Raw genomic sequence first — 25363 nt, 5'->3', positions numbered from 1 at the left:
CATATATATTTACGTACAAACATACCCATAGGTACATACATATTACATGTGTTGAGAAGGGAGTATTATTGCAGCAGTTCGTATTATTCTTTTTATATGATTATAATAATTATACACAAACATATATATATTCATATAAATATGTGATATGTTTTCTATTGAGAGCTATAGGCAAAAGTCCACAATAAGTGGGTTAGAGTTTATATTAATATCTGTGATATCAGTTGGTACTACAAGTCATAACCAATTTAATGCACCTTCTGTGTTTTTTCCATAGATGCAGTCTAACTTTATTTTTAAGTGTTGGTAGGTATTTATCTAATATTATTTTACTAAGTTTACCTATGTCAGATTTATTGGGACATATTAGTCTAACCTGTGTTTTGTTAGGGAAGTTTTCCTTGTGGTCTTTAATTGTTATACGTGGTCTAATAGGAGTAAACGGTTCAGTTTTATCACCTAAATTAAAATCTAGCATAATATTTCTGGTTTCTAGGTTTATCCTTCTTAGTGTGGTATTAGGTACTACCTTATATCTTTTTGTTATTTCCCTATATATATGAGTTCGTGGTATGTGTTGGGGTCAATTTTTTATATTTTTATATATTTTATATATTATATATGTAAAGCATAATATGTTATACATGTATGTATATTGTTATAATTGTCTTTTTAAAAAAATAAATGAATAGACATAATATAATGTCTAAAAGTTGATCAATACCACTTCTTGATCCCCTCCATTTTCTTATTGCTATATATATATATATATATATATATATAGTTTTAGGGAAAAGAACCAAGGTTCATGAACTCATCGATGAAAATCCACTGTCACATGTAGAAAAATTAATAAGTAAAAGCACAATAAATAAGTATAATATAATACAAAGTAAACATCATAAGATAATGATACTAAAACGACTACACGTGTTTCGTATATATATATGGCACGTAAAACGCACTATCCGAACGTGATCGATGACAGGCCCGCCTGACTGACTTCTGTGCCGGTGGCACGTAAAAAGCACCCACCACACTCTCGGAGTGGTTAGCATTAGAAAGGGCAATCCAGCTGTAGAAACGTTGCCAGATTTGATTGGAGCCTGGTGCAGCCGCTGGCTCTCCAGACCTCAGTCAAACCGTCCAACCCATGCCAGCATGGAAAACGGACGTTAAATGATGATGATGATGATGATGAAGCAAACTAGCTAGTTATAAAATCTCAAGAAGAGACTAACTAGTGGAGTGATACCATCTGGCGGAAAATCCGCCTGGGGTTAAACTAGTAGTAACAATCATCTGCCTTTTGATGTGGCTACTCGCTTTACTGGTTGTATGTATGTATGTATGTATGTATGTATGTATGTATGTATGTATGTATTTATGTATGTATGTATGTATGTATGTATATGTAGTGGATCATGCATGCATGAAGTGGATTCGATCCACCATAGCCAAATTTAAATTAACACTGCAACAGAACTTTTCCTACGGTGGAACAATGGTTTTTCTGTTACAGCAGTTTTACATTTTCCAGATGCCTTTAGCTAGGCCGAAATAATGTCTTCGCCACTTGACCCTTTCTAACCTCTTCTATTTCACCAAAAGCTAGTATAGAGATAACAAGACCACCAACTAAATCTATTGTTCTCAATGATATGTCTATCCTTCTAGATAGTTATAAAAGCAAAAAAAAAATACCCAAGCAAAAATCAGTTTGACGACTCAACGAGTCCAGTCACAAAGTGACGACTCAGTGAGAACGAAGTCTAGCTGACTAGCTAGAACCTTGGTCAAAGGGAGAAATGAAGTTTACTGTCAGCAACTGTGACAACGTGCCACACCCTACAACTTTCACTAGCTCTAATTCTGTTCTCTTACAACATCATTCTATCGCTATCTGTAATTACTACTAAACGATGAAGAGGACACAAACACAAACTTCACTTCGCATGTTTTTGGATTTATCATAACCTGCCCGTCAAGACAAGGTATTGTAATGTAATGGTAAATAAATATTTTCTTAAAAACTCCATTCTACATGCCGTTATAACAACAAATTATTATCGTTACAAACTGGCGATCTCGATGTTGTACCATAACAGGTATCGCTACACAAATTTAAAACTTTATCGTTACATATGTGTGTGTATATATATATATATATATATATATATATATATATATATATATATATATATATATATATATATATATATATATAGATATAGATATGCAGGGCAGGGAATCGTCAATATCGCTATCAATCTAGAGTAATAATTTGTAGTTTTGAAATCAGTAGTTCTTTGACTGCTATTTCTGAATTCTCAGTATGTTGGAGAAGCAGGTTACTATCAATCCCTATATATTTATGATTATATATATAAATATGTTGTGTGTGTGTGTGTGTGTGTGTGTGTGTGTGTGTGTGTGCGTGTGTGTGTGTGTATCTATCTATCTATCTATCTATTTATTAGCAGGTGTACCCGGTAATTCCAGGGGGTAAAGATGTTCTATTGAAATGCCTTATTCTTCTGATACAAGAAAGCAATTTCGTTATAACTGCCACAAAAGGTGTATTTTTCGTGGCGAAAATGTACAAAAAACTGTCAGTTGTATTTCTCCTTTCCCTACCCACTGTCTTCGGCGCTTGAGCTTTTGATAGAGAATCCATTTCTCGTTACCAGTCACTATTCGGTCAAAAAAAGGTTCATTCGTGAGACGAGACAGCAAAGAAGAGCACACATTCACCCTCTGCACACGATTAGACTCGGAAAGTTTGTGAGGAACCCATTGACTCAATTTGCTGACTTTTCTGATGACACGCAGGTGCCGATGGATGGTTGAATGACCAAATCCAAGCTTCTCTGCAAGTTCCTCAACAGTTACGATGGGATTTTTTTCCACCAGGGTTTGCAGGACGTCCTCGTCGAACTCTGCAGATCTTCCAGGACGAGGCTCGTCTTCTAGGCTGTGGTTTCCGCCTCGAAATTTCTGAAACCACCGTTGACATTGGCTTACGCTTATTGTCCGATCCCCATATACTGCATTAATATTCTTCGCACTTTCTGTTGCGTTGTTGCTTTATCGAACTCATAAAGCAAAATATGCTGAATGTGCTCCTTTGTGACTTCCATTATAGCTTTGCAAAAATAACTGTTAAAATCGAACTGCATTCTTCAAAACTTGCACTAAGAATAAGGACAAGGTAAAATTTTATTGCAAATTTTTAGTTCATGCAATTGAAAAAACCGCATTATTTATGGGATGACCCAATAATATATGTATATATGTAGTGAAACTACCTATCGTCACTAGATACAAAACAGCTATCGCCATTCTTCTCATTTAAATATAAACAAACGCGAGCGTAGCAGAGAACCCATTCCTTGTCATCACGTGACTGATTAATATTCGAAGCGGCAACTTCTTCGAACCGTTACCGCCAGAACGCAAACGGACCAATCACAGCCCTTAATAAGGTCACGTGATAGTGTTTTTCTGCTACCGTCTTGGAGCCGATAATTCGCTATAAATAGATCAACTCATACCCAGCAAATTTGTCTCGGTTCAGTTTCTCTTAGAGACTGTTCCGTGTACCACACGACAGCAGCAGCAACAATCAGCCAGCGACCACTTCAATAGCTTCGTCCAGCCAACGATGACCACCGCCGTCGCCACATCAGCAACACGAGTCTACGACTACTGACCAGCATCATCGTCATGACCAACACGATTACTACTAACCAGCATCAATCCCCACCAGTGTCAACACGACTTTCTATGTACACCAATCCAAACCACCGCGGCACATCTCTCTCTTCGATTCTGTTAGGTGACTCAGCTTCACCACGATAATAAACAGACAAGAGATTTCAGCCTGCGATAAACGTCTGTCCTCAAGGCCCTGGCATCGAAGCCAAAACACAACTAGTGATAAGCTCTGCCAAACGACGAACGACGAACATCTGTATAACAAGAATCACGGCCCGGCATGGATGCCACGACATCACAACTAGTGATCAGCTCTGCCACACACAGCCTCAACTCACTTCTTTCACATACAGACTCATACTATTGTGTACTAAAGAACTGGTATAATTGCTCACGTGTTATTGACTCTCTTTCCATCTGCTGTAATAACTCACATACACATACATGTATCACTCACATACATACTTTTCTTTGTACGACGGCCTGTCTTTGATTATGTTCTTATATGTCGCATTCACACTCTCACATAGACATACATCTTTTACGCCACAATAAATATTTCTGTTATTCATCTAATACGGTTGTGGTCTTTCATTACTGGTCATCTATGTTATCGTAGTATAACATATTTTGTATATCATCTTTGATATATATATATATTGTGTTCGACCGTGTAACACCATTCGTCACCATTTCTCCTTTTTGAGTTCGCACGGTCGTTCCTTACACACACACACACACACACACACACACACACACACACACACACACACACACACACACACACACACACAGACACACACATCAAAATGTGGTTTTCCAGTTTCTTTTATAACTGAAGATTTCTATTACTGGAAAATAATTTTCATTCACTGAGAGATAGTATTTTTATGACACTGCGAGGCAGTTAGCTTTTCCTCTTTGTCTTTTCTCTCTCTCTCTCTCTCTCTCTCTCTCACACACACTCTATGGTGCTATTTTCTACAGACATATCAGCAAATATATTTCTCTAAATTATAAGTTTAATCTAGTGTCAATCATATTATGTTGATTCCAGTATCCTTTCATATTTGTTAGGCGTTGTAGAACTAAAATGCTGAAGAAGTAAAGTGCTTTTAATTTACTTGCGAAAGTTGTACCAAATATAAATTTATTTCCTTTTAAGTAAAGGATTTGATTGCTGTGCATAATAGTTTGAAAGAAAACTAATCATTGTAGGAGCCTGTAACAGTACACGGCAAGGATTATAACACGAAATTTTTTTTTATATATTTCCGATTGTTAATTACTTCGCTGAGATTCCCGCGGTTCCTGGTGTTATCAAAGTTCATATGATAAATGGGAAAAAAACTCATTCCCCATTTGTATACTTATGTTAGTGTGTACGAGAAAGAATACAACGGTCGGCCAACTTCATTTTATATTATATTATATTATATTATATATATATATATATATATATATATATATATATATATATATATATATATATATATATATATATATATATATATATATATATATATATATATATATATATATATATATATAAAGTTGTAGTATATTGTCAACTTAATGTGACAATCCCAATAAGGGAATACACTACTGCCGTTTAGCCCTAGGAAGCTGCACCGCTTCCTGTCGGCCTTGACACAATTACTGTGTCCTTAAGTTTGTGAAGGGGAGACAAGCTCCCCCACCCAGCCTAGCCAGCATTCAGGGACATGTTTCTGAGTCTTTGCTCGTCATCAGCCTGAAGTAGCTTACCATTCTCTTTATTACGATAATAAAATATCTTACATAGATTGGACAATACAGGACACTACAAACATTTAAGAATTGTCATTTAGTGAGTCTTTTTAGCTTTTTTTAAAAAAAAATATACGTTTAAAAATATATATATTTAAAAATTTTTCTACAAAACTTGGAATATTACCAATGGTTTACACCTAATTCCAGGGTACACCAGTCTACACCTTTGTATTTTTTCCAGGAAAGTTTTAAGTAGGGCCGCTCACTCGCAACTTCCTTCCTACTTCCTTCCATCTTTCCTCATATACTCTTCTAGACAGGTGTCTTCTCTCCAGCCCTATCTTGCTTTCCAGGTGGTACCTGAAATAGTACAGCATTCCAGGGCCGGAGATGAAGGTTCCTGTCTTCATACCTTGCATTCGAGTTCTCCATGCACACTCTTTCATAACTGCGACTGTACATAGAAAACAAGCCTCACCTTCCTTAGGTAGTCCGGTGGGCGGTGCATTCTTAATCACAGACTCAGCCGATAGCTGTACTCTTCCTAGGTGCGACAGCACGTGTTCGACGTAAATTTTCATCTCCGAAAGATGGGTGCACTGAACAAGAGCGTGCAGGATGGTTTCCTTCTCCTGCCCGCATCTTGGACATTCGGGTGGCACTGAAATCCCGTGCCTGGACAATTTCTCGTGGACAGGTAAAGCATTCCTGAAACACTGCCAATTCAGGGATCTTTGGTAATTATCCAAATACCCCGCCCTGAAAGTGTTCCGAAACAGGTTGGATAGCTGGTTCTCATCGAGCCCCAGTGTCTCTCCTAGCACGTCGTCACTTTTAAACTCTACCAACCCTTTGTAAAACGCAGAGGTGGTATTCCCGCTGCCGGCCTTACCCGCCTTGTGGATTAGCTCAAGTGCCTGCCGGCATTCCTTTTGCCATTCAGTCGATTTCTGTCTTTTAATTAAACCGGGTTTAAATCCCTCTAGAGAGGTTGGTCGTGGAAAGAATTCCTCGGCGAGCAAATTCCACACCTGACCACCATCCAGGTAAGACCAGAGATGCCTTAGTCTCAGTGCATATTTGCACATCAACAACCACGGCATCCCTAGGCCACCCTTTAACGGTTCCTGACAGCACACGGAGCGCCTCACAAGCGGCTTTCCCCTCCACAAAAAGCGGAAGAGAATCCGAACCAGCTTGTTTAGCCACAAATCAGGGCAGGGGACGACGGTGAGGCGGTAGGTGATAACTGACGCAATAAACGTCTGCACCACTTCCGCCCTTCCTTTCAGGGACAGCGCCCTTCCAGACCAAGTCCGGGATAGCGCTTCTACCCTGTTCGTCACCTCGCTCCAATTTTTCTCCGTCTGGGAGTCCGGACCAAACCAAACTCCGAGCAACTTAACAGGGCCATCCGTCCAGTGTCCAACAACACTGGACGTTATCGGCTTGCTGCTCCAGGTGCCGAGCCGCAAACCTACAGACTTGTCCATGTTAACTTTTGCCCCTGCCACCGTCTCGTATCTTCTGATTGCCTCTGCTACGCGAGGTAGCTGAGTCATCTTGGATACGGTGATGATGACGTCATCCGCATACGCCGAAACACCTTTACCACATCCGATTTCATTAGTGGTGCTTCCCAACTTCTCCAACCTCCGCAGCAATGGCTCAAGAGACAGAACATACAGAAGCGGAGACAGGGGGCACCCTTGACGGACTGAACGCCTGATCTCAAACGGCTCCGACAGGTAACCGTTCACCTGAACCGTGGATTTGATGCCACCATAAATGGCCTTGATCCAACCGCGGAAATCCGGGCCTAGCCCAGCCGCCTCAAGGACTGCCGCCAGGTATCGATGGTCAACCCTATCGAAGGCCTTACTTTGGTCTAAATGGACCAATGCCCCACCTTTACCGGAAACTTTCCCCACCCTGTCTAAGGTGTAGCGTAAGAGATGAAGATTGTCCTGGATCGACCTGCCAGGAATGGCACATGTTTGCGCCCCCCCGACAAGCTTATCCGCGACAGCCGTCAACCTTTTTGCTAGCACCTTGGCCAAAATCTTTAACTCTACATTCAGTAGAGTTATGGGCCTGAAATTACTGATATGGTCCCCCTTGCTCGGGTCTTTTCTGACCAGCGTTACCACTCCCCGACTCACAGAGCAGGGAATTCTCCCATTCTGTTGCCAGTTCGTGTACACGCCAGCCAGCAAGTGTCCGAACAAGTCCGGCATTGTACTATAAAACTCGTAGGGCAGACCATCCAGTCCCGGCGACCTGTCCCGCGCGCTCTCTGCCAGTACCTCTTTGACCTCCGCAGCTGTGATCGGCCCTTCACAACGCCCCACCTCACTTGCTGAGAGTCGCGGTCCGTCAGCCAGGACATCCCTTAAGGGCTCCCCATGGTCCAACGTCTCGTTCGTCCCAAACAACCGTGCGAAATGCTGATGAAAGGCCTTCTGCATCTCCTCCTGTCCTTCGATCCGGCGCCCCTGTTCGTCAATTAAAGACTGCACAGAAGCATTTCTGCCTCTCCGACTCTCCACATGACGGGCCCATCCGGCAACATTAATACCTTCTCTGCCTACCGCGCGTAAATTAGCCCTGACTCTACTACCTTCGTGTTTGGCTTGGAGGTGACGGAATAATACCGACCTCGCTGCCAACACTCTGGATGCAGAGCCTGATACTATGGCCTCCTCTAATTCCTTAGTTAGATTCCCTTCTACTCTTGCTCTCTCTAAACCTAGCTCTTTACTAAATCTAAGAGACTCTAAACGTATGGCTCTTTTGAGGGCGCACCACCATCTGTTATTAACGATGGCTCCGCATAATGCCCTCTGCACTAGTTCCTTCACCCGAGCACGGAAGACTTTACTAGTCAAAATAGACTTGTTCATCTTCCAGTACCCGGGTCCCTGTCTATGACACTTAGCTAACTGTATCCTACATGTCACAAATTTGTGATCCGTGTAAGAAGTACAGTGAAATTGTGGACAACTAACTATATCCCTATCACTGTCTTTTATAATCACCCTATCTAAGTAAGACCTCTGTGTACCGTCGTTATTAGACCACGTCCACTGTGGAACGAACGGTTCATCCAGTCTATAGCGGTCTACTAGTTTATAGCTTGCTAGTAGCCTTTTTAGGCCAGGGCTTCCCCTTCTATTGATTGAGCCACCACTATCCACTTGCGCGTTGAGAATAGCGTTGAAGTCTCCTGTTAAAACTAAAGTTTTCGACGTCGCTAGGAAATTTTCCAAGTCTCGAAAAAAAACCGTTTGTCTATTTTCTTGCGGAGCATATAGTGCTACCAACCTGAAAGACTGCTTATTCGCGTGTGTCACATCCAGAACGACCAGCCTACCTTCTGGGTCTAGAAAGACTGCACTTACCTGTACATCCAAGCTTTTTTTGAACAGTACCACAACGCCCCCACTCCTTCCTTGACTCGGAGAAATAAATTTCTCGTAATCATTCAGAAGAGGTGAGAACGCCTGTGGGCCGTTCAGCTTGGACTCAGTCACCACACATATATCTATCTTTCGCGACCTGAGGTCGTCTAGGAGGCATGTCTGCTTCCATTTGGACCTCAGGCCACGTACATTTATACACCCTATCTTAACTTCCATGAAAAAAAATGTTTACATTACCTTTGCAGGAGGGGTTTCACGACTTGCATCGTCCCCTCCTCCGGTATCTTCTATGACTGGTGTAACCGTTGGTTTTAAAATAATTTTTTCTTTCACTATGTGCTGACTCACATCAAAAATATCGTCAGCATATCTCCGTTTAAATTGTTCGTAGTGTTCGGCACTTATCCTCGCCAACCGTATGTGCGGCGGTTTACCTTCAATCGGTCCCATTATCGTATAGTTTTTTTTTGTTATTAGTTCGTGTAATACTTCGTTTTTAATGGTGTACGAAACAATTCTTTCTTGCGGGGGTTTAGGAGCGGGTTTCAATTTGGGAGTGAACGAGGGTATTATTTCTTGTGTGTTTTGCGTTTTTTCTTTTTTTCTTGTAGGGGGAGGGGAGTCTGGGCCAATAGGTTTTTTCCTTTTGTTTTTGGCAACTTCAAACTCCGCTTCTTCCTTACTTTTTCCTTTTTCTATTATGTCTTCCGGCATTTTCGTTTTTCCTTGTTTGACATCTTTTTTAAGTTCTGTTTTCTCCGGTATTTCTTTCTCCCTTTGGGGAGGGACTTCTTTTTTTGGGTTAGGTTTTTTTATTTTTACACATTCGGAACGCACGTGGCCCTTTTCTCCGCATTTAAAACATCTGGGCCTCCGTCCCTCCACCGACACTCTTGCACTGAGACCTTCCCCTATAAAAATCCTGTCTGGTCTGGTCTCGAGGGTATCGTTTGACGCTAGAAATATAAGCTCTAGCGCCTGCCCCTTCCAATTGAGTGCGTTCCTTCTTCTCATTGTGAGTACTTCCACTTGATCCTCCACGTCGTAAATTAAAGCTTCTACCAACCAGTTTACGTCATACCCGGATGGAATATCTTCTATTGTGATTTTCGCAGTTCTCCGGCCCAGGTATGTGGGTAAGAGCATTACCTCTTCAGTTTTCAACGTTTGTGTCGATACCTCTTTCGCTATTTCTGCGGATTCGAATTGGGCCTCTACTGTAGCATTTCGAGGCCCTCTACCGACATATTTTATTTTTTCCCACACAGGGGCAAGACACTTTTCAATTGCATCCGTTTTCATCATCATGATGCGCCTTTCCTTGCAATTGTACACTTTGTAGATAACGGTTCTTACCGCCAACTCTTGGATAGTTTCCTTTGGCGGTATTAACCTTGTTATGTCGTCTGTTTTCCTTATTAGGTTTCTGTACTTGTACCACTGTTCGGGTATCACCTCCATTGCTTCAAATTGTCCGCCTACGGCGGAAGAAAAACTGCTGGCATTTTTCTCTTCCTTGGTTACTTCTGGGTCTACTTGAAATACTTGTGTATTATTGAAACAAATTTCTTCTTGTAAAAGAGGAAAGTCCTCATCACACAGTAGAAAGGTCATTTCATTATCCATATTGAAAAAGTTTTCGTTTTACACGATGGTAGTTTGCTATCTCTCTAAAAGAGAGCAGCAAAAAAGAAAATTTTTGCCCCGCAGGGCGCAATTCCACAGGAACAACAGTTGAAACTTGACAAAAATCACACCAAACAGCAACAAAAAGGACAGAAACAACTCACTAAACTAGGCAGAAGCAATTCAAAGCAGTACGACGAGCCGGAAGTAGATTAGCGGCTGGATAGAGAGGCCTGTTTCTCCTTCACAAACTTATGTAAATCATAGTGAAGTTCATTCACTGATCAGCAAAATTAGAAATATAATATTTCTAAATCTCTCAGAGAGATTTAAGCAGTAGTGGAGCGACAAAGTTGTAGTATATTGTCAACTTAATGTGACAATCCCAATAAGGGAATACACTACTGCCGTTTAGCCCTAGGAAGCTGGACCGCTTCCTGTCGGCCTTGACACAATTACTGTGTCCTTATATATATATGTAGTGAAACTACCTATCGCCATTAGATACAAAACTGCTATCGCCATTCTTCTCATTTAAATATAAACAAGTGCGGGCGTAGCGGAGAACCCATTCCTTGTCATCACGTGACTGATTATTATTCGAATCGGCAACTTCTTCGAACCGTTCCCGCCAGAACGCAAACTGACTAATCACAGCCCTTAATAAGGTCACGTGATAGAGTATTTTTCTGAAACCTTCGAGAGCCGATATTTCGCTATAAATAGACCAACTCATACCCAGCAAATTTGTCTCGGTTCAGTTCTCTTTGAGATCTGTTTCGTGTACCACACGACAGCAGCAGCAACAATCAGCCAGCGACCACTTCAACAGCTTCGTCCAGCCAACGATTAACACCGCCATCGCCATTAGATACAAAACTACTATCACCATTCTTCTCATTTAAATATAAACAAGCGCGGCCGTAGCGGAAAACACCAACCTTGTCATCACGTGACTGATTATTATTTGAAGCGGCAACTTCTTCGAACCGTTCCCGCCAGAACGCAAACTGACCAATCACGGCCCCTGATAATGTCACGTGATAGAGTATTTTTCTGAAGCCTTCGGGAGCCGATAATTCGCTATAAATAGACCAACTCATACCCACAAAATTTGTCTCGGTTCAGTTCTCTTTGAGATCTGTTCCGTGTACCACACGACAGCAGCAGCAGCCAGCGACACATCAACAGCTTCGTCCAACGATGACCACCACCGCCGTCGCCACATCAGCAACACGAGACTACGACTACTACCAAGCAGCCTCTTCACCACCAGCGTCAACACAACTTTCTATGTACACCAAACTAAACCACCGCGGCACATCTCTCTCTTCGATTCTGTTAGGTGATTCATATTCACTACGATAAATAAACAGACAAGAGAATTTCAGCCAGCGACGAACGTCTGTCCTCAAGGCCCTGGCATGGAAGCCAACATCACAACTAGTGATCGCTCTGCCACACTCACAGCCTCAACTACTTTCACATACAGACTTTTCCTATAGTGTACTCAAAGAACTGGTATAAATGCTCACGGTTACTGACTCTCTTTCTATCTGCTGTAATATCTCACATACACATACATGTATCACTCACATACACACTTTTCTTTGTACGACGGCCTGTCTTTGATTATGTTCTTATATGTCGCATTCACACTCTCACATACACATACATCTTTAACGCCATAATAAATATCTCTGTTATTCATCTAATACGGTTGTGGTCTTTCATTACTGGTCATCTATGTTATCGTAGCATAACATTATGTATATCATCTCAGATATAATATTTTGTGTTCGACCGTGTGACGCGTATTAAATAAAAGGAGTTCTCCTGTTTTTTCCATTCGTCACCATTGCTCCTTTTTGAGTTCGCACGGTCGTTCCTATATATATATATATATATATATATATATATATATATATATATATATATATATATATATATATATATATATATATATATATATATATATATATATATATATATATATATATATATATATATATGTATATGTATGTATGTATGTATGTATGTATGTATGTATGTATGTATATTTCGAAGATTGTTTGTTGACCATTGATTTCATACATATAAAGTGCTCAAGTGTATAGGTAACTCGTCAGATTCAAATGGCCGGAGGCACTTAACATCTCTACAACTGGAAGGAGGAAGACCTTACTTAGCTTTGTAAATAGAAAAATACCCGGAACAAACCCCTACCGGTAAGCCTTCGGGCGGGGCCTGCTTATCCCCCTTACATTGGTTCCAGCCGTGTCCGTAACGCTTTTCGAAGCTGGTGGCGTCTTCCTATTTGGCAAATGGGGAATTCCAAGCTTGCAACAGGGAACGTCTCTGATGAAGGCATTGACAAAAATACTTCTCTTTTGGAGTTTTAAAAGGTCCCTGGGTTAAGTGAGATTTTCAGGATCCTTGCTCTTTTTGGGCCAAGCAAAGCTTACATCGTTTGCTCCCGTTGGGATATGGCTCCGGTTGTTCTAGGAGCCTCCATTTAATTATATATTGCGTACCCTCCTCTTTCTGCGAGCCATATCGACTTTATTGTTGATATGGGCTCTCCAACTGAGATTGTTGTTCACAATCACTTCTAAGTCCTTGATATTATTGGATGCTGTAAAACGTTCCCTCGAAGGAAAAGAATATGGTTGTTTGAGCGCAGTGCAGGAGTTCAACTTTCCCCTCATTTAACTGCATTTATTTTTTGTCCGTCCATTGACTGGAGTTCAACTCATGGTCTTCTATATTGACAATTTTCTGGAGCTTAGAGTCATCTATGAATATTTTTATTTTGCTGTATTTGATGATTATCCCATATATCGTTTATATAGATAATAAAGAGAAGCGGGTCCAAAACAGTCCCTTGAAGGACACCACTGGTAACGTGTGTGAAACTGGCTAACAAACTGAAACCAACAAGTTGCACAATACCACTGAAGATCGGGTTTCGAGTTGCTGGAACTCACCTCTTCCGACTATCACTTCATTGAACAGCTCAGATATCTTTCATGAGGTTGTCGAGTTAATACTGACGTAGAAGTGCAGTAAACAGTGCATATATGGCTGCCCGACCAGGCGAAAGCCTTCTTCTCCGATGGAATAAGCAAGCTTGTGGAGCGCTGGAGGAAGTCTACAGAAAATAGTTGAATGAAAATTATCATTTCTTACATTGTTACACGTCTAAAACTGTGTAGAGAAAAGGGTACAATCAAGTAGTTATTTTACCGTAATCGGGATGAGAGTAAAAAGCAGAGTCGAATCATGCAGGACATAAAAACTCAGAACATAGGAGAAAACCAAACTGTTCTTGTTTTTGTCTTTTATCATTGTTATCGCTACTGTTGTTGCTGTTGTTGTTATTGATATTATCGTTTAGCTTCAAGTCAACTCTGATTTAGAACACTTATGATTATCCCATATTCTTTTTATGATGTTAAGATGTGGTTTGAGAGAAATTTGGCTGGTTTTTCTAGCATGACGAGAGATAACAGAGAGACCGACTAAACATCGATTAAACATCGTTTACCATTTTTTCTAAATCTCTTCTTTTTCTCTCTTCCAGCTATCTTACATAGATCTATTAGTACTTCAGGAATTTCCAAAAAGTATTGGAGATGTAAATGAAATAAAACGGTTGGAATTTAAATTGGAAACTAGGGTTGCAGAATAGTGTTTCCCAGGGACCTTACTTCACGGTAATTAACCACAGGGTATTGTGCTATTGAATTTAAAGTTTTAGTAACATGACTGATATCCAAAACTATAACTGGAAAATGGAACTGTTTCTCGGACTCCGTTTATCTAAAACTTACCTTTATATTAGTTACACATCGTGATACTTCCGATTAGCTGCTGAAAATATCGTTTTTGATTCAATGTGTCCGTGCTACATTAGGTATGTCTACAGTTAGTGCACAGTAAACTTGCATGACTAACCATCTAACTGACATGTACTCAAAAGAATAATCACAGCTCAGCATCGCCATGGTTGAGCATAAATGTCTTTGTGATAGCAAACTTAAATAAACCACATACGTTGTCGAAGCTTCACTAAAGACTTGTCTTTATGTAGCAAGTCAAAAAAGAAAGGCGTTATAATTTTTCTTTTCTTTGTCGTCTTCACAATTCTGGAATAGAGAATATTGTACGGTAAAAATCATTTACGATGATATAAAACTCAATGATAATGATGTAGAGAAAGGTAAACGTTCATAAGAAGACGGTACACTAAATCAAGATAGCATAGATATATGAAGTTGCCTAAGAACATCCGAATAAATTCAGTTTATTTAAAACGACTGAAATAACTGGGGATCCTTCTCCAAACGCAGCTGACTCTGAACTTGTCTAAGGATGACAAAACTACCCAAGATATATTTCGAGCTGTAAACACTGCCAAGATGGATCATGGGCGGCAAACTCCCTAACAGATAGTTTGGGAACGGCGATTCCGCCGAATGTAACCTGTGTATGGAGATCTGATCCTGTATACAGCAGCACATAACAAACCTATTCTAAATTACATTAATTTAGGTCAAATGAGATAAAGCAGAAACGATAAACACGTTCAACGTCAGCAGGATGAAACTCATAATATGATAGTAATTGATAAATTCATTAAAGGGAATCTTAATATTTTAGCAGTTAGACCTAAAATGGACGTACTGTAAATATTACATGAGTAAGAAAATATTAGTGATGCCATTTTTCTCGATTACATATTTTTGTAAGCAGTTGTATCCGTAAAATTTTTTATTTGCAGTGAGCAGAAATTGAAAGATATATGAAATGGATGTGTGTGTGTGTGTGTGTGTGTGTGTGTGTGTGTGTGTGTGTGTGTGCGTGCGTGCGTGCGTGCGTGCTTGCGCGTGTGTATGTGAGAGAGAAAGAGAGTGAGAAAGAAAGTTTGAGTGAGTGAGTGAAGGTGTATGTCATGATGATTGACGTCTTTTAAGGTACACACACATACATAGAAAATGTCATCGTAGAAAATTTTTACGATAGTTGATTTATGGAAAAGATTATGTTTAATTTTTGAAATGCAAATATGTGAATGAAAATGAAGATCAGACCTCTACATGGTAGCTAGACCTGGTAGAAATAGCAGCGAAATCTACCCCAAAACACCCTACTGTCTTCATCCAACAATTCTGCTTATTATGTAGTTTGAAAACTCCTGAAGAACGAATTTGTACGTAGTGTGTTTGTGAGAGGTATTCTATTGGACCTGTGTCTAATCATGAAAACATTGATTTAATTATGAATATAGAAAGAAATTATATATCAATCCCTATTTTTGTAAGCAGTTGTATCCGTAAAAATTTTATTTGCAGAGAGCAAAAATTGGAAGAAGATATATGAAATGGACGTGCGTGCGTGCGTGCGTGCGTGCGTGCGTGCGTGTGTGTTTCTGTCTAATTTGGCGGGAGTTTTGCAGTCAGCACGAGGTGGTTTGTGTTTATCTCTCGAGTCGAATTGTTAATTTGTCTGTAATAGCAATGCCGGACAAGTCAAAACATCTTCGTTTTTTACTCCTTCGCCTGCAGTAAAGGGAGCTAGGAGCCCTTGTCCAGTAAGTTGAAGAAACAATAAGAATATTTTAATAAGTTTTAGCTTCAGTTTATATTTTATATGTTACCAGACAGTGTTTTTATAGTTAATGTATATATGTGAGATAATAGTTTCACTTTAATAGTTTCAGTATTAAAGTGAAACTGTCTGACATTAGAATAGAGAGATGTTATTGTTTCACTTTTGACACGTAATACAGCAATAGTGCAGGAGATGTGATATTGCACTGGGCTCGCACTAGGCAAGAAGTTAAAAACTTTTTGGGCCTAAAACACTACCTGGACCGTAAGTAAGGCATGTGTAAAATTTGAATGAAATTAGTTGTGTAGTTCTCAAGTTTTAGGGATTCACACAGACAGATTCAGACACACATTCTCATTATATATATATATATATATATATATATATATATATATATATATATATATATATATATATATATATATATATATATATATATATATATATTGTTGATCGTATTTGAGAACGATGTCTCGATAGTGAAGGACGGTGTTAGAAATGGAAAGTAAACTTACAATTCCCGCCAAATTGGAATGAGGTCATTGGTAACCATAGGTATATATATATGTGTGTATTTACGTATGATTGGCAGTGTGTCTGTTTATTTGACTCTCACTCTCCTTCGTTTCTCTGTCTTTATTCTTGGATCGTTCTTAAACGTTCATAAGAGAAAGTAGCAATTGAAACGATGTGTAAGAGGAATAGAAATAGTTAATTTTAGAGGGGCAAAGTAATTTTGTATGTAGTTTTAGTATCTGTCATTACAGTATCGAAATGTGATTGTTTCAGTTTTGATAGTTTTCTTTTTCTCCTTCCTTTCTTTTTGTATTTGTTGTTGGATTGTTCCTAAAGGTTCATAAGAGAATGTAGGAGTTGAAAGGATTTGTATTAGAAAGAGGAAATTAGATTTTATTAGGGAGAAAATGTTTACTCGTGTAGTTTTATGGATTATATTCATTATTAGGAAATTTTTGGAGTGAAAAAATGACGCAGTGACCTAACTTATTGTATTTAGAATATTAATTGCGATTGTTTAATCGAAGAAATTTGGAATTGTGTAAATGTATGAATTTTAAACATACACACACACAGAGAAAATTTGCTTTTTATAGTATAGATACACACACACAGAGAAAATTTGCCTTTTATAGTATAGACTAGCAGAAGTGCCCGGCGTTGCTCGGGGCTTAATTGTTTTAAAGTACTGTTGATGATTGTACTCAATTATGATTATTGAGGGAAAGATTGCTATAAGTTGAAAACCAACCAATCGATTTGCAACTGGACAGAAAGCCTTGCCAAGAGCATTGCAGCACTCTCAGAAGTGGGTAACAATAGAATGTGAGGTGGCCCTGAAAAAGCTGTTTTATTGTTCTCACAATTGTAACAATGTCTTAGGTAGTCATGTAAGGGTGTGTAGAACGTTCGCAAGTGAATACAGCAGCTTCCTTTTCCATCAATGGCAGTGGACGTGCTGTTGCAAAAGTTCATGGTCTGTGAAAACAGAATAGATGCCCTATGGAGGAAAGATGAGGATTAATCATGGGTTAGTAAATATGGGTAAGTTTGAAAATATACAACAATAGCATCTACTCACCGTATGTCAGATGGGCAAGACTGTAGTGGTGCTGAATAGATGAATCAGAACACGTGTCTCATGAAGATGTTGTGTAAAATGACCTGTCCCTTTAGAATAGTTTGTATTTGATGTAAAATGTAATGGTGTAAAATATAAGGGTGGGAGAGAGGATGTATGTATTTAGTTTCATCGACTGTTTAAATGTTGTTATTTTATGTAAATTGTAATGGTGTGTAAGAGATAGTTACTTCTTCATGTAATTATTTTAATGCATTTGTTTCATTGATCGTCGTTATGATTACATTTGTTGTTGTATGAAATGATATGTTGCTTGGTTTTCAAATGGTATCTTGCAATAATGTTGCCAATGTAGTAAACTGTGATGGTGAGAGAGGAGATGGAAGAGGGAGATGTATCATGCACATCGGATGTAGAAGATGAGGCTGGTGTACTGACGAAGTTAGCAAAATAGAACTGAGTGGAGTGCTGGTGTTGGTGAAGTGTGAAGTAATTGCAGGGAACCGCCTAAAAATGTAAATCTCGTAATAAAAGCATTGTTGACTCTTTGAGAGTTGTATGGAATTGAAATACTAAGCTGTCCATAGTCCTCTGATGCCTGCTCAATGGGTGTTGTTGAATAACAACAGGTGATTTTTGAGCAGGGTCTGATTTGTAATAAAGTTTTGTAATGCTGTGAGAATCAGCGTTTTTACAGCTGATATTTGGGAGTGTCAAGTTCACTGCAATGAATATGAACCTACACATACTTAGAAATTACTGATGAAAAGTAAGAAATTAAAAAAATTGTTTAAATTAATAAAATTATGAATCGACGTAATCCTATAAAACCTCCTTGTACACAATGTTTTTTGTTTTTCCTTGTGGAAGGAACGCAAAAGAATCACTCTTGCTGCCCACACGCGAGCAGCCAACGTAAAGCTGACCATGAGAGAAACACGGCTCCCCTAAATGCATTCCTGCGACAGACAGTGTTTGCCCCTGTGCTTTGTTAATTGACATTGCGAAGCATGGCCTCACTGGGAACTGGGACCTCCGAAATGTGAAAGGTAGGTCTGCTGCTGATGGGAAAAGATGCATTCTGGGTATGAGGACAACGTTGCCTCGACCACACCCTGTGATTATTGTGGCCTCAATCAGATTAGGAGATAAGGACTTAACGATTAAACGTGTGCCGTTGCATTGTTTAGGCGGAACCAAATTTCGAATGAGCATCATAGGGTCACCAACTTTAAGTTTGAGAATGTGTGGAGGTAGTCCAGGGTGCTCAAGGGAATTTAGTACTTCTATTGGATAGTTGATGACGTCCTCATGGTCAGGAGTTGTATCAATAGACTTATATATATAGTCATCTCCAGGAATGATTTAGGAAATGACATTGTGTTACAGGGGAAAATATTTATTTGACTGTCACTGTTTTTCTTTCGTTTCTCTGTTAAGGTTTAGTTCTCGCCAATTAGAATGAGGTCATTGGTAACCATAGGTACATATATATGTGTGTATTTACGTATGATTGGCAGTGTGTCTGTTTATTTGACTCCCACTCCCGTTCGTTTCTTTGTCTTTTTTCTTGGATCGTTCGTAAACGTTGGTAAGAGAAAGTAGCAATTGAAACGATGTGTAAGAGGAATAGAAATAGTTAATTTTAGAGGGGCAAAGTAATTCTGTATGTAGTTTTAGTATCTGTCATCACAGTATCGAAATGTGATTGTTTCAGTTTTGATAGTTTTCTTTTTCTCCTTCCTTTCTTTTTGTATTTGTTGTTGGAGTTTTCGTAAAGGTTCATGAGAGAAAGTAGGACATAAGAGGAATAGGAGTTGAAAGGAATTGTATTAGAAAGAGGAAATTAGATTTTATTAGGGAGAAAATGTTTACTCCTGTAGTTTTACGGATTTTATTCATTATTAGGAAATTTTTGGAGTGAAAACATGACGCAGTGACCTAACTTATTGTATTTAGAATATTAATTGCGATTGTTTAATCGAAGAAATTTGGAATTGTGTAAATGTATGAATTTTAAACATACACACACACAGAGTAGATTTGCCTTTTATAGTATATATATATATATATATATATATATATATATATATATATATATATATATATGTGTGTGTGTGTGTGTGTGTGTGTGTGTGTGTGTGTGTGTGCCTATTTATATGTGTGTTTTGTGTCTGTGTTTGTCCCCCTACCACTATCGCTTGACAACCGATGCTGGTGTGTTTGCATCCCCGTAACTTAGTTGTTCGGCTGAAGAGATTGATAGAAGAAGCACCAAGCTTACAGGGAATAAGTCGAAGGGTCGATTTCTTCGACTAAAGGGTGGTGCTCTAGCATGGCCACAGTCAAATGACTGAAACAAGTAAAAGAATAAAAGAATACCAGAAGAACGTTCTGTACTACTAAACCAAAAAGGTTCTTTGGTACTTTTTGGTTACCTTACCCCCATTAAAAAATTGTCATTAAAAATGAGGTTATCTCCCCTCCCCCCATCTCTCCGTCAACTCAACGATTTTGTTTCGTCTTATTTTTTTGTCTGGTTGATTTCCTGTACATTATGAATCTTTTACGTCTAAGCGAAATTTGCAAAGATGAAACATCTAGTCTTTCTTTTTTTCAAGAAAAAGGAATTCTTCACCAAGAAAGACAATGCAACAACGCTCATTTTATGAATTTCTCAGCTGGAAGTCAAAATAGATGGCGGTGTAGTATTCGTGGATGCAGACAAGAAAAAGAACTAAAAACAGGTAATTGATTTGCTAATTCACGTTTATTTTTTCGTAAAACAACACTTTTCATATATTGCCGGGCACACAGTATGACAAATATCAAATTTTGTGAACGTGAGCTCGAAATGAAAGCTAATTATGTTGTTGACCGGAATAATTATTTGAGAGAAGTTTGTGCTGCACACATTTTGGCTAACCCAAGAGTGATTGGAGGACCCAACATGACTGTTGAAATTGACGAAAGTTTGTTCGTGTCGGGCGTCAACTACTTCAACAATGGGTTTTTGGAGTGTTTCATGTTTATTGTCCCTGACAGGTCTGCGACAACACTTCTTCCAATAATAGAAAATAATATAAGACTGGGTACTACCATCATAAGTGACGAATAGTCAGCATATAAAAATATAATCAATATTGGTCATTTTCAACATCTCACTGTGAATCATTCCCTACACTTTGTCAGTCCTACTAATAGAGCTCACATCCAATATATTGAAAGACTTTGGAAGAGTGCAAAAGAAAAAAAAAGACAAAATGGCACTCACATAGGTCTACTGGACTCATATGTGCGAGTTTATGTGGCGACAAGAGATTGGATTAAAAGGGTTGAAATTGACGAAAGTTTGATTCAATACTTCAACACATTATTGACTTAGGCATTCAATAAAATGTTTAATCTCTTTTTTCATACAACAGTGAGAGATAACCCAATTTTTTAATGAGAGTGAGATAACTAAAAAGTACAGGTTCTTTGAATATGTACGATATATTTTAAGGCTAAATAGCAACTATGTTTACGTTTGTGTAACTGAGATATTTTGGTTGGATTATATAGTTATCGGTTTTACACTTCTTTCTATATTCTTGTAAGTGTAACACTATAGAAACATTTCTCATGACACTAGCACACAATTTACAAATTGCTTACATCTTTTATATTTTCCGTGAAGTTTTCACAGTTCAGTTAGTAAATATTATTTTGTGTTATTTTTTTTTTACAGTAGTAAAAGTGCAATTTGAAAGTTAACCTTGAACAAACATTTCAAATGAGGTTGTAGTGACGTCATTTGGCGCCAAAATACAGTCGCCATTACTGCGTTTTCATCCACGCATGCGCAGGGAATAGTTCCGGAAGGAACACAGGAAGAGTCCCATGCGCATGCGTGGAATTCAACATCTAAAAGTTCCCGCTCTTTTCACTCTCTTTTTCTCGCCGGCCGGCGAAGAGGTAACACAGGTCCAACAGAGCTCTCTCACATGAGCATGGTCATGTCAAACTGTCTCTCCAACATTCCAACTCTGGGGACAGCTTTCATTCCAACATTCCGGCGTCTCAGCAACCATGCCTATTTTCCTCCATAAATAAATATTGTTATGTTTCTGGTTTAGAGACTGCGTTATCCGTTCTTAAATTTTTCCTTAAAGTTTGATGTGAGGAATTAGTTATTTAACCTAAAGGTTGAATAAAGAAAGATATTTCTTACACTGGTGACCCCGACGTGAGCAACCGCAGCCGAGGATTCTGGTCTACCGAACAATATTTCTTACACTGGTGACCCCGACTAAAAAGAATGAACTGTAGCCCGGATATTTCTTACACTGGTAACCCCGAAGACGAGAATCGCAACCGAAGAAACTCTAGACCACAAACAAACCAGTGAGATATTAACTCTACAGCATTTCCGACCGATACTACACGAGCCGTCGCCTGTCTCTCAACATGCTCGTCACATCGAAGACAAGAATAACAACTTTCTCTGCATAGTTTTCTTTCGACTGTCGCACATCACAAAAGAAAAGAACTCACCGACACAATGGACACCCACAATTCACTTTCGACCTACCAGAGAAGCCGCTGACATAAGTAAATTTCGAACAGCTATCCGACCAAGAACTAACTCTATGGAAGCCCACACGAGCAACGTTTTTCGACAGTCATAGATTGAACTTTCTTTGCATGCACCTACTTTTACATTTCAAATGCTACCTTTTAGTTTTTCAGGACCAGGACACTTTCTAGCTAAGTTTGTCATTTTTGCTTATTTCAATGTTTTTTTTACTGCACATCTTTGCATGTAACACTCAATTCCGCGACAACAAACACAGACCTCGTTTCAACAGCCATTGAATTCGTATGTTTCGCGACGTTCAACATCAGGATTGCCTCTACATTCTCATCAAACACAAGCGAAAAGCTAAGAAAATTTTTCTATGTTAAAGTTTTTCATTTTGTCAATGACTTCCAGAGCCTAAAACCAAAGACTTCTTTGCGGCTGAGACCTTTGTGGTTTTTCACACAAAAAACTTCACGGTTATTTCATCCTAACAACTTTTTGAGCAATTTCCTACGTGTTTCACGAGACGTCAATTCATTCTTACACAGCGTCCTCTACTTGCTGGAAATAGCAGTAAAATGCACAGTTACATTTCAGTGAGTACATAACATTTCTTGATGCTTACTTGCTCCCAGTTCAGCATATTTCACACCTCTCCGTTTCTCACGGCCGGAGAATGGAAGAGTTACTGGCTTATTTTCATTTGTACGGGATCTTTTGGTCATTTTCGCTCGCAGCTCCGAATTCATGACAGCATTTTCCAGTAATGCCACCAACGGTACCTCTCAAATAGACGCCCTGTTAAATTTCTCTCTTCTGATACGCACCAACAGCTACCATCCCGCTTCTAATGGAATGGTTGAGCGTTTTCATAGGCAATTTAAGGCTGCCTTACATGCCTCGCCCAACCCGCAGTTTTGGGTTAAATTTCTTCAAGGTCGACGCTAATGGTCGTACAGAGATTGTGTCTGTCGACGGTCTGAAAAAGCGTACCTTTTCAAACACCACTGTCAACATCATTACCACCACACATACAGCAGCAGCAGCAATTCCAGCGACTCCATCAACAGCATCTCCAGCTACGACTACACACCGCCGTCGCCATCATCAACACGATTTCTATGTACACCAATCCAAACCACCGCGGCACATCTCTCTCTCTTCGATTCTGTTAGGTGTTTCATATTCACCACGATTAATAATAGACAAGAAAATTCAGCCAGCGACGAACATCTGTATAACAAGAACCCGGCCCGGCATCGAAGCCCCAACATCACAACAACTAGTGATCGATCTGCCACACACAGCCTCAACTTCTTTCACATACAGACTCTTCCAATTGTGTACTCAACGAACTGGTATAAATGCTCACGTGTTACTGACTCTTTTTCTATCTGCTGTATATAACGCATACACATACATGTATCACTCACACACACTCTTTTCTTTATACGACGGCCTGTCTTTTATTATGTATTTATATGTCGCATTCACACTCACGATCAACAGACCAGTTAAAATGTTCAGTACCAGGTAACAGGTCCCAACTAGCATCCGACGCTCAACTACAGCTCTGCTCACTGACCACAACTTCCTGCGTATTAACATTCATTTCTTTAATTTTTCTTTGTGTGTGTTTGTGCCACATCTTGTGGTTGGTTTCAGTGGCCATCTTGCCTCAGACGTCCCTCCAAAATTTCTATTTTCGTGTTTCCACACTCGAGGGGGAGCCATTGTAGTGACGTCATTTGGCGCCAAAATACAGTCGCCATTACTGCGTTTTCATTCACGCATGCGCAGGGAATAGTTCCGGAAGGAACACAGGAAGAGTCCCATGCGCATGCGTGGAATTCAACATCTAAACGTTCCCGCTCTTTTCACTCTCTTTTTCTCGCCGACCGGCGAAGAGGTAACACAGGTCCATCAGAGCTCTCTCACATGAGCGTGGTCGTATCAAGCTGTCTCTCCAACATTCCAACTCTGGGGACAGCTCACAACAACATTCCGGCGTCTCAGCAACCATGCCTATTTTCCTCCATAAATAAATATTGTTATGTTTCTGGTTTAGAGACTGCGTTATCCGTTCTTAAATTTTTCCTTAAAGTTTGATGTGAGGAATTAGTTATTTAACCTAAAGGTTGAATAAAGAAAGATATTTCTTACAAGGTTAAAGCAAATGAAAAACAACCAAATGTTAGTTTCTCGATGACGATCATGTCTTTATACACATAATCAACATTGAAAGTCAGATACAGCACACAAGTGCCCACTTACATACTTTTTGTTAAGCACAAAAGCTTCTCTTTCTCTTTTTCTTTCTCTCTCTCTCTCTTTTCCCCTCCTTTTTGTTACATGTAAATATATTTAGGAGGGAAAAGGAAAGAGAATGCGGGAGGCATGTATCTCAAGTTAGTTAATAGGGTAAATTTGTCACATGTTCTTCTTACTTCTTGGTAGTGTACTGATAAGTATCCCTGCCTCTCGCACGGGCGGCCGGGGTTCGATCTTCTTCTTCTTCTTCTTCTTCTTCTTCTTCTTCTTCTTCTTCTTCTTCTTCTTCTTCTTCTTCTTCAAGCCGGTTCCCTAGTATAGCAATGACTGAAAAACAAGTAGAAGATAAAGAAAGATGACTCACCAAGGTCATCTTTCCGAGGTCGGTGCCTTGCTGTACTCAAGAAAACCCGTCCGTTACAGCAAAATTGAGACCGGTTCTGGTGCCACATTAAAAGCATGGTGCTGGTTCCACATTAAAATGCACTGATGCTAGGGCCAAATAAACATCACTCGTGCTGATACTACATTAAAAGCACTGGTGCTGGTGCCCTGTAAGAAGCGTCCAATACACTTTGTAAAGTGGTTGGAGTTAGTAAAGCCTTCCAACTGTAAAAACCACGACAGAACAGACGAAAGAATCTAGTGCTGCACCTGGCCTTACCAGCTCCAGTCAAACCACCCAGCTCATGTCAGTATGGAAAACAGACATTAAATAATAATAATAATAATAATAATAATAATAATAATAATAATAATAATAATAATAATAATAATAATAATAATAAAAGAAATGGAAAA

The 25363-nt window shown here is 39.3% G+C and overlaps 1 long non-coding RNA gene across 1 annotated transcript in view; it reads left to right on the top strand.

Moving 5' to 3' along the window:
- The window catches only part of LOC128249913 (uncharacterized), a 28633-nt gene extending 4275 nt beyond the window's left edge, over positions 1-24358 (top strand). The window contains exons 2-3 of the long non-coding RNA XR_016244956.1: positions 20349-20474; positions 21458-24358. This is a non-coding gene — a long non-coding RNA (uncharacterized LOC128249913). The remainder of the gene's footprint in view (positions 1-20348; positions 20475-21457) is intronic.
- Positions 24359-25363: the final 1005 nt, after the last annotated feature.

This window comes from Octopus bimaculoides, chromosome 18 (genome assembly GCF_046866305.1).
Source record: "Octopus bimaculoides isolate indiv1 chromosome 18, ASM4686630v1, whole genome shotgun sequence".
Taxonomy (NCBI): domain Eukaryota; kingdom Metazoa; phylum Mollusca; class Cephalopoda; order Octopoda; family Octopodidae; genus Octopus; species Octopus bimaculoides.
Note: the sequence above shows the minus strand (reverse complement) of the source record. Positions and strands in the feature narration are given on the sequence as shown.